The sequence below is a fragment of the Cimex lectularius genome, unplaced genomic scaffold (genome assembly GCF_000648675.2).
Source record: "Cimex lectularius strain Harlan isolate CLEC.00 unplaced genomic scaffold, Clec_2.1 scaffold213, whole genome shotgun sequence".
NCBI classification, from domain to species: domain Eukaryota; kingdom Metazoa; phylum Arthropoda; class Insecta; order Hemiptera; family Cimicidae; genus Cimex; species Cimex lectularius.
Genome location: NW_019392753.1, coordinates 163040 through 174944, shown reverse-complemented (window position 1 = coordinate 174944; position 11905 = coordinate 163040). Strand labels below are relative to the sequence as shown.

At 31.5% G+C, this 11905-nt stretch overlaps 1 long non-coding RNA gene across 1 annotated transcript in view; it reads right to left on the bottom strand.

Moving 5' to 3' along the window:
• The window catches only part of LOC106669206, a 114958-nt gene extending 106065 nt beyond the window's left edge, over positions 1-8893 (bottom strand). Inside the window, exon 1 of the long non-coding RNA XR_002910356.1 lies at positions 7583-8893. This is a non-coding gene — a long non-coding RNA (uncharacterized LOC106669206). The remainder of the gene's footprint in view (positions 1-7582) is intronic.
• Between the last annotated feature and the right edge of the window lie 3012 nt (positions 8894-11905).

The window sequence follows — 11905 nt, the reverse complement described above, 5'->3', positions numbered from 1 at the left end:
ATATATGTATAAAGTTACGCATAAAATGTAGATGGTATTGTAAAACCCCTCTTCGTCAGATCCACTCGGGACTCCGAACAGTATAGACACGTTAAAATAGAATCCTTGTGTAAAGTTATAGTTTATATTGAATAAACGTTATTTTTAAAAAAGCAGTTTCTTACATCGAAACCATAACTGGCGCAGTCGGTAGGACACCTGCAGAGAAAATTAGGGAATATAATTTTCTTCAATTCAATTGTTTATCGCAAGGACCAATCGAAGAAGCTCTACACAGGAATTCACATGGAAGTGTGTCACCTAGTACTATGAGTTGATTAGAAAAACTTTTATAAATTTTGCCATTGCCATTGCCACCAACAAAATAGGTCTTATAAGAGATTTAAGAGAACAGTTTTCACGTAAATTTCAAGTTAAAAAAGGGGTTAAAAAATCTTGTAAAATTAAACATAAGGCACATGCAATTAGTACAGAATTTCATAAAATCATGAATCCCCCGTTTCCAGAAACAACAACCAAATTTAAACAAAATTTAAACCAGCAAAAATAAAATCTATAAACAGAAAACTAAAAACAGGCAGAATTGTTCCTACACACAAAAACACTCAGGATAAAATACACATTTCAAATATTAAAAGACCATGAAACCAGACTTACAACCCTGATGCCCCAAGTATTTCCAACACTTTGGACTCTTGAATGGAATTGATATTGAAATCATAACAACCAATCCTGGGATAATATCAATCAAACTATGGTAAGCTAAAATGCAAAGGTCAGAACACACATTTGTACATTATTTTAAGATTGATAAAATTTTACTTAAATTAAATTATATTGATAATATATATCTTATAGTAAATTATAGTAAATAATCTATATAGCGATAAAAACCTAGTTGATAAGGATTCTAATGATGATAACAGGTTCTTCCCACATCTCTTCTGGACCACAACCGGAGGAATCAACATAGCTGATATTACAAACGGCATTGGCATAATTCCTGTAAACCTTGGTTTGGCAAAATTGGAAATTTCAGAACATACATTTATTCACTATTTTAATTTAAGAGAATTGTTTAATCAATTAGAATATGTAGACGAATTTTATAACCATGTATCTAAGATTATCCATTCCAATAATATTTTGTTAAATAGTAAAAATTTAGATTATGTAACTGATAATAGTAGTAAAACAAGACATATTGTAAATACTTTAAAATTAATTAATAATACTAAACATGTAATTGCAGAAAAGTTAGAAATAGTTTTTGTAAAAATAAAAATAATGCTAGAGTAAAAATAGGTTTATTTATTGGTGTATGATCTACTTTAAAGATTTTAACTGGTAATCTTGATGCTTTCGACGGTGAAAAGTTAGAACATTTACGAAAATACCAAGAAAACATTAAGAACCAGATAGAATCACACTACTCATTTAATGTAAAAATTATAGACGAATTTAATTAAACATTGTCCATAATAAATGAAAACTCTATCGAATTAAAAGCTAACATTTTAGAAATAAACCACAAGTTAAGTGATTTTGTCGAATTAGAAAAACTAAGCGATTCTATTATTTAATTACAACTTACATATCAAATGTTGCTGAATGTTGTACAAGATTTAGAAAACTCCATAATATTTTGTAAGCTACAAAAACTTCACCCCAGCATTATATCTTCTCAAGAATTGTTAACTGAAATTCAGGAAATCGCTAAATTTTATAATAATAGACTGCCGTTTGAACCAAAATTAGAAAATATGTTAGAGTTTGAAGATTTAATAAAAGTTAATTGCGAAGTTCATTATGAACAAATAATATTTTTATTACGCCTGCCTTTGGTCACTAACAACGATTATAATCTTTACAAATTACTATCAGTACCAAGGCAACATGAAACTAAATTCATAACTATTATACCAAATGTTAACTATTTTCTTAAACCCAAAATGTATATTCATAATATAGATATCATAAGTTTAAATAATAATTAATATTTTTAAACAGATATTAACTAAATTGAAATATCTGTGTTCATACGAACAAATCAACCATAAGGACAACCTGTACGACAAGGCCTTATTTCTTTCTGGTGATCCATCGAACTGTACATACACAGAACTCGTCGTAACCGAAAATCACCTGACTTGGATACCTGAGCTCAACCAGTATTTGGCTGTATTTCCTAAAGAAGAACCTATTAGTATAAGCCGCCAGGATGGGTCTGCAGTAAAACGGCTGAAAGGAGTATTTCTACTGACCATCAACGGCAGTAAACTGATCTACAAGAACAGACGGTTGTACCACTCTCCCAAAACTTCTGGGCATCCGACAATTATTAGTAACGATAAGCTCGGATTAAGCAGGAATCAACAGCCAAAATTCTCAATTAACATTAAAAAATTGGGATTAGAGGAGCTGAAACTCGACCATGTTTCGCCAATCATCAAGACTTCCTACATTTCAACGTCTATGAGCATATGGACCATGCCAGTCTACTGTTTATTGGTCATAGCCTCAGCTTATGGAGTCTTCACAAGGTATCGCACGCGGAGACNACATATATAAATATAGTCCGAGGCACACTGAAGATGATGAAATGCCGAAACGAAGAGAGACCAACCCAGAGAGCATAGAGCAGACCAAGATGATCAATAACGATCGACTTTCATTTAAAAATAGTGCAGGAGGACCACTGCATGTTGCCGACTGGTAAGGGCGTCCGGCTGTATTTGTACGCTACTCAAGGGGTTCTATGTTTGAATTCCGGCGTAGGCTAAAGAATTTTCGTTCATAATAATTTTAAACCAAAAGTAATGTGTAAAATGCTTTGCTGTAATGTGATTCTGACCCCTCGTCAGCTTCACCAAAGTAGATGGACTTTTATGTGTATGACGGGAATTTCTTGTCTTACTTACTTACTTTTAATATTAGTATAAATGCAAAAAAAGCAAATTTTAATAAAAACTTTTTTAGAAAACGTTCAACAATCATAAATAACAATAATTTGCTCAAACCAATAAATATCGGCTCCATAACAAAAGGAAAACATGAAACTGGAAGAATTGAAAACAAAGAACAAATAAAAACAGTGTTCGCCACAATACTACTGTTTTTATCGGCGAAAAAATTCGATTGCTTCTGTGGGAAATTGAGCATCGACAGATCGGAAAACATTGCCCAGGGCGAACGGGGTCAACATTGGTTTTCGGAGGGTTTGGTTTGGCTTCATCTCTTTAGGTGGCCAATCTTCCCAGGTAGATGAAGGCCGATACAATTGTGAGGCTTCATATTGTTTGGGTGTTTTAATTTCATTATCATTCCGTACGAGACTTTTTATTTCATACTGGTATACCGATATGGAAACCTCATGAAATTGAGACTATGAATACCTATTATTAGCATGGACTTTGTCAATCCGAATTTACAAAATTTTCATATAAGTTACTACGTTAAATTAGGTTAAGACATTGGATAGAAATAATCAGAAATCGCTATTATTTATTTTCAAAAGTATTTTTTGTTTCAAATTTTTACAAAATGGTGTTAGTCAATTCTGGACTTTTGATAATGTTTCACCACATTCTCCGCTAACGTTATTATAATTTCAAGTTTTATTAACTGCTAGCTTTATAACCCGGCGTTGCCCAGGGGAATAATACAAAGCGTTATTTAAACATTATTTGGAGTATACATAAGTATGCAATTGCTAGAAATGAGCATTATATATATATGTATGTATATGTATAAATTAAATGAACATAATTGAATGTTTGATATCAATGATTGATTGTGTTTAGTCGTGATATTTATATATGCAATATTATTTTTTGTTTCGGATTATATTGCATTAAATTGTAATTCTGTTGTATTCAGTGTTAAATTCATTGCATTGCTCTTGGATAAACTATGTTTTTGAAGATTACATTTGGCATATGTACAAATAACAAATCCCCCATCCTGAAGCGTGCAACATAAATTGTCCATGAGAAAACCATTGATTCTCCAAATTCAATCCACATAATAGTGTTCATCATTACTGCAAAGCCAGTTTAATTGAAAATTGCAATTGGAAAGGCACTTCGGTGGGTATCGATTAGCACATCCTTTCCTTGAATTTTACTAAGAATTAATCTTTATATAAGGTATTGGTTGAAATAAAAAAGTCAGTTTCACGAGCGGCATTCGAACCCACGACCTTCGGCTAAATACGCCGCTGCTTTACCACTTGAGCTATCGTGACTTCGATCCACTCAGATACCAACTTCCCATCTCAAGCCAACCTTTCGAATTTTTTTCCTTTTTGCTATTTTTCAAATGTCGTGTAATCTATTCGATTCTCGGCGACAAATGAAATGGCCACGGAGAGCTTTAGTGAAGATATACTTCATTTTGTTTATTAAATTAATTACATTTCGTGGTCCGATTGACTAAATAACATCTTTCAATTAATTAATCTTTATGTAAGGTATTGTTCGAGATAAAAAAGTCAGTGTCACGAGCGGGATTCGAACCCACGACATTCGGCTAAATACGCTGCTGCTCTACCACTTGAGCTATTTATTTCAACCAGTACAATGAATTTATTACCTTAAATTACCAATCTAATGAATTTCCTAAGAATATTAATAATTTTCTATGAACAATATTTTGTCGTTTTGGTTCATTTTGATCACAATAGGGCAAAATATTGTCTTATTTCTCTACTCTTACTCGATTTGCTTCATTTCGTGCACCAGTAGCACGTGAGTGTGTCATATGAAATAAATAAATATATATATATTTAAATTTCATTGTGCTATTTCTTCTTCATTCTGCATTTCATCACGAATTCTCTTCGCAATATTTGTACGTGGGCCAATATTTTGTCGTTTTCGTGGCGTTCTAAACAACAAAAAATGCAAATTCCACAGCAATTCTACAGCAGCAGTATTAACAAGACAAAATGTACGAATAAATATTTATACATAATTATTTGGAGATCGTGAGATGCAGTCTGGCGTGACGTTGGTTTTAAAAATATTTTCTTTATCGTGCCAACGTTTCGATCTTTATTAAGATCATCTTCAGGGCCTGGGATTTGTAAACATTGTTTAAATTTTACAAATACATATAGGATTTGGAAAAAAATTAATTTCTACAATGCTAGAAATTTTAAATTCAATCAAAGTATTTGTACTCGCTTAAAGTGCTTGTTTTCTGTGTAGATGTGTCATTCTTGTGTGTCGAGTTGAGGGGATAATTAGGAATAGGAAAGCCAAATCACTAAACACCACACATTAAACATAATTTGTAATACAGCAAAATCATCTCAATTAATTACAAAACATTGAAAAACTAAACATTACGGAACCTCACGTTTTATAAAACTCAGAATGTTAATAAATCCAATCGGCAAATCAACAGCACTCCGTATCATATTTAATTTAAACTGTAACGGTAAAACAATGTTTAATAATATTTTACGTAATTTATAATTGTTTATGTATATATAGCTGTAAAAAAAAATCGGTTTTTGTAGTCTTTATCTTTATACACTAAATAAATGTATAAATAATAAATGGTTTGGCTAAATAAATGGCTGAGTGGAACAGTGGTCGGTCAGCCCACATGCCGGTAGTTCGTTTTACTACCTACAACACTGCTGCCAATAGTAAAGATACCACGGTGAAGTTGGTCCGGTTTTAGAGACAGTAGGCCCTAATTTAGATTAGATTATTAATATTGTATATAGGCCGATAGAGTTATATCAAATATTCTACCGACTAATCAGAATGAGCGCAGTGAACATAGGTGTGAATGTATTTATTTGTGCGACTGTATTACGGAAGGAGGCTAGGTATTAGTGTGCATTCGTTGGGGACTGAAACGACCTAGCTCCATGCTATTACATAACCTACTACTTACATACGGTTCACTTGAGTTTATTTTGATTACGAATAATCTTAATTTTAATGTTTTCTTTTAAAAAAATTACATACGTTACTGAATTGTTTTTGGCACGAGAAAGTTAGTAAGAAGTATAGATATTCTTGTAAAGATACGAAATTAGAGAGACGCCGGCTTAGGTTATGACCTGTTACCCCTGTATTTACTGGACACTTCAGATAGATATGCAATATATTTACATTTTCATAATATATTGCTCATGCTACATACAATATTGCTATTTATTTCGTAAGTGTTTCCATTTATAAAATACCTCATGTTATCAGAATGCCATCTCTGTAAAATCGCATCAAATTGTGATTGTTTTTGTATCGTAATGTAGTATTTTGGAACAAACAAAAGGTATCCTTGTACATTAAAATTGTGTATACAATATTATTGATTTTTCCTGTTTCCAACACCGATATAAAGTTTTCTTTGTTGTAAAACCTATAAACTAAATTAATATTTTACAAAATTAATATAAAACTTTAATTTATATGTACTTCTTAAAAAAATGTTTTACAAAGCCGATAAAAAAATTACAAATTACGTTCCTTAATATTATAATATATTCTAAAACATATATAACATCGTTATGAGAAAGGCACCCTCAAAGTGGCACAATTGAATACTTTGAGGCATATAAACTGACGGTCGAGCTGGGCCGAATAGAATGATATTTGTAGAGTTTTACATTTAATGTTTATTCATTAATGTGGTTTTGGCGTAACGTGTAAGGCCTGTTTTCCATTGGAGGAGAGTAACAAGAACGAATGTGGTGGTTTCTGTTGTTGGACTGTCTGCGGCATGGGTGAGAGAAGGTTGGATTGTTAATAAGGGAAAGAGGTTGGGCATAGTTGGTATCTGGTAGCATAAAGGAAGACGTCGGCACTTTTGTCTTCCTAAGTTAATATTTGCTTTGTTTCTAAGTGAATATGAGTTGCATATTGTAAAATCTACTGTTTTGACTTCAAAGGAGAAAGACATCACTACGTTTTCCGAAAATTGTCCCAGTGTTCGATTATAAATTTAGAATGTGGGAAAATTAATTACTTTGTATTTACATTACCTTACCTTTTCCGTCTCACAGACAAAGTAAATAAACCCATACAATTCTATTGAGTGACACAGAATGTAAAACCCATTGGTAATTAAATTATAAATAATTAAGAAATATAATTTAGTAACACCATAGGTTTTAACTTCTTGTAATTTTCAACAACCGGCTTGCCGATATTCTCCGTACATGCCAAAAGCTTTCCACTTTATAAACATTCAACGATTCACCCAGGCTAAAAATTGTAATTATTTTATTTAACATTATATACTCGGCATCAGTCACAGGTATGGGGGCTAGGTCGAGATGGGAAAGCCCTACAAATCTAGGCGCGAGCAGGAGGAGCAACACAGCTTCTGACCTTTAGGCATGGATCGCTAGCCCTAGATAAAAGTCTAAAAGTAAAAAGGAAGTCAACCTCCCATTAGTTTTCCATCCAAGGTAGAAACCTGGCTAAATACGTGAATTTTTTTATTTCTCTTGATTTTAGGAACCCTTGCATTATTTTCAACAACTAAACCATTAGTTTGATTATGTAGTGAACTGTACAAAAATTGCATTAAATTAAAAATGGCTAAAATTTACACTTACCCTCAGCTCCGTCGATTTCGTTCGTCCACGAGGAATCCAGGGGAGGAGGACAGGGAATGATATTATGATCTATTATTGATAGAAAGACCAACGAGAAAAATTGGACGGAAAACCCTTACCTCGTAGCGGAATTGTGGAGATTACCAACGATTCTCCGATCATACACTGCGATCCGACGAAACGAAGAATAAGTGCCCCCCCCCCCGAATAAGCGCAAATTAAACAGAATTATACCCCAAACGCAAAGAGAACAACTAACTACATAGGTTGAAGTCGCAAACCAGGCTGATTAAAAACGGAATATCATGGCCAGACACTCGTTCCACGAGGTCAGCACGAGTTCAGAGTCAAACTGGCGTAAACAACTATTCTGGACAGTGGAAATACGTAAGAGCCGAATAGTCTCATCGATATAACTTGTCACGGTCAAGTTATTATTATTTAAATTATTGGCGTGGTTCGGGCTGTCTGTTGTTATTTTCTAAACACATAGCCAGCCTAAGTCCTGGCAACTAATTGTTAAGTTTACAATATTAAGAAAATTATATAGAGATGAATAAATTGAATCTCCTTGATTTTAATCGCAGACAATATTTACTGTATTAAGAATAATGGATTCCCCCGCTACAATATAATACGCCGATTGTCTAAGCATAACAAAGTGTAAATAAAGGATAAAATTATGTAAGAGATGGTTTCTTAAAACAGTATGTCCTAATGGCATTTCATAAGGGACATTTGAATAAAGGTTGTCTCCTTTCTTTTATCGATCACTCAGAAACATTTGTATTGTTAAATGAAAATTGATTGGCCTGTTTTAAATTAATTTGGTAGAAAATGCGATAAGACTTTATTCATCATCAGAGCTTTAAAAAAATTAAAATATTACATTAAATTTAACCTTATAGGTTGAGATTTATAATTGACAAAATGTAAGAAAATGTTTTTCAAAGCTCAAGTGTGTGTGTGTGTGTGTGTGAAATATTTAAAAAATGCACCATGATATTACAACTGTCCTTTCTTATGAAGTTATGCGCCGTCAACACACACTAAGTCAAGCCACAGTAGTTTTTCATTGTTAATTTTTTTTAATATCATTTTAACTTTTTCAAAATCCACTGCGTTTATACTCATTAATACGTTTTGACAAACCTGTACAATCTTTTTTATTAATGATATTTCTTTTGTGTTGATTAACTCTATCTGAACTCTCTGAATTCGGCCATCTCTATCTGTTCTATTTTTTAAGAACTGTATAGTTTCCAACATGTTTTTTTTACTTGAACACATAACTTTATACAATATATTGTTTTTAAGAAGGTTGTCTATATCATTTTTTCTAGGTGGTAGAATAGAGTTAATTTGGTTTTTAAAATGTTTGTAAAAAATAGATTCTTCCATAAAGTTTTTTTTTACAAAACTTACAATTTATATATTTTTATACATTGTATACAAATATATATNAGATTAACTCTTTTTTATTGTAAAATTTACTTTTTTAATTTTTATTAACTGTAAAATAAATTATATTTTTTATTTTTCAAATTCCCTAGTTTCTCCACTCTTCTAAGACATCTGTTTAATTATTCCAAAATGTAATATTAATATCGTTTCATAAAATTTCGAAAAATGTGTGTCTTTAATCTTGAAAATGTTTTACAAAATTTTCAGAACAGCAAAAATTTTAAAAAGACGTAATTCGAGTCGAAAATACGTCAATATGGCGTTTCAATGTATCAAGATGTTTACTTTTTTTGTACAACGAGTTTCCCCAAAAGCAAAATACCCTGTATTTTTAGCCAAGAAGCCGCTAAAAAACGCAAACGAAGTACTAAAACGAAATGTAATTTGGTGGATATTTACTATTAATACTAAATACTTGTTTACTAAATATATGTTATAATATAATAAATATTACCACAATATATTTGTCTATTTATGATTTCTATATTATTTGTTTTTGTATTTTAAATTTTACATATATTTGTATATACATGTCGTAAACATGCATAATCATAGGTAAATAATTATATTTTTAAAGTAATATTATTTTATTTATTCTTTAAATTATAAGTTTATTCTATTATTACTATATACCTAAGAAATTCAATATGTATTAGTTATTCCCTGTGCCAATTTTCTTCAAGCAAAGCAAAAAAATGTGTTAGAAGAGAAAAAAAAATTGGAAAATGACATGTCGAAACCCCTGAAACTCGCTTCTTTCTTAGTAATAATTTTTGTAAAATAATTTATTTTGTAATTATAAAATATTTACTGTAGTCGGAAAATTGTTTTGAAAAAACCGTTAGATGCAGAAAAAACATGAAAATTTTTGTAAGCAAATAAAATAAAATTCAAGTTTTTAACGTTTTGGTCTTGTCTTCAATTAATACCTATATAGATAATCATTCTAAATTTCGAAATCGTAAGTCATTAATGATTGTGAAAAATAATCAAAATTATTCAGCCACAGGGGAAATTATTAGCATCATAAAACGATATAAATGGAACTACCGTAAAGTTTAAAGGTTGGGAAAACAAAGAAAAATCCTTAGCTCATTGAAAACATTTTTGTCTTAAAGAATAAATCCGTATTTACCGGTAGGCATCGTCCATCCCCCTTTAATAATCCGGTTTCCGGAAGGTAGTGGCGTTGTGGCCGGGGTGGGTCAGAGAGAAAGCTATAGATCACGTAAACGTCATTCCCTCCCAGCGATCTAAAGCCCAACTACTCTCAGGTGTCCTCCGCTACCGATAAATCTCCTACGGTGCCTAACTTAGCATTCAACCATCCCTTAAATATTGACGCCTTAACTTGATAATTGCCACAAAATAGACTACCTCAGTACTTTTGAGAAATGGGATTCCCAATTTGGCCACAAGGAACCGCTACTTCCATCTGATAAGGCGACTTACATAGTTTGATTATATTGAATTTATTACTTGTGAAATACATAGAAATTTCAAAGTCAAATAACTATTACTATAAATTATCAATACACTTTACAAATCAAATCATTGAAAAGTGCATTTTTACCTCAAAAAAATTGGGTTGGCCGTGGGATACCATCAGAAAGCTGAACAAATCAGTACATAAATAACTTTGGTTAATAAGAAAAATGTACTGTTTTTCAGTTCTTTATAACAGATGTAAAGGGTGTATCAAATTCTATTGTCCACCCATTCAGTTCAGAAACGATTAACTTCAGCAAAAAATGGTTTTATACAAACCCCAAGTTATTTTGGCTAGGAATCGCGTGGTGATAACAGATTAAACGTAACTTTCTCATTACTTGCCAAAATAACTTGGGGCTTGTATAAGAACATTTTTTGCTAAAGTTAATTGTTTTCGAAATAAAGGAGGTGGGCCATTTTGTTGTTACAAAAAGCATACCCACTTGACGCATTTTCCGTCGGTCATAACTCAGAAATGGTCGATCCCATTAAAATTTTCCTATTACTTAAAGTGGCATAAAATAAGATCTAGAATCGAACTGTACAATAAAAATATTGCCCATTTAAAATACCAACGTTAATGACAATTCCCAGCTAGATGAGAAAGTTATGTTAAGTCTGTTAGCACCACGCCCAAATTAACTTGGGGTTTGTAAACGATTTGCAATTTTTGCTAAAATTAATGTGGTCTTAACTCGATAGAAGTTCGGAATGGATTGAATTAAAAATATTAATGTTAGCAAGTGAGCATGAGATAAGGGAGGAATGTGAAGAGTTACAGTAGATATGGGTAGAGTTAATTATTAAGTATTAATGTAACAAACTTTAAAAAATAAACTACCTTCTGGAAGTTGGACCTTAAGATTTCCTATTACAATATTATCATACAGTAGAGATTAGTGACCGTTAATCGATAGTTATTCAGATATCGTGAGATGCGGTCGGGTGTGATGTAGGTTTCAGAAAGGCACGATAAAGAAAATGTTTTTCTGAAACCTACATCACACCCGACCGCATCTCACGATATCTGAATAATTATCATACAATATTATAATGAATTACATATTACTTACATTAGATACATTATTTATAACTCCAATATAATTCAAGTCTGTAAAACATTAATTTTATGTAAGTCAATTTAATTTAATTTAATATACGATTATAAAACATTAATTTTATTTAAACCGATTTTTTGCAAAGTAAAATCTGTTTTAATATTTTTCGAACTTATGCTATTTATTTTATTTTTACAGATATTAAACTTTAGCGTACAATATATAATTATAAAAAATAATACAATGATCATTATGATACAATGTAAAAGTTGAAAATGTATTTTCTTTAGTAACATTCGCGTGTATATTT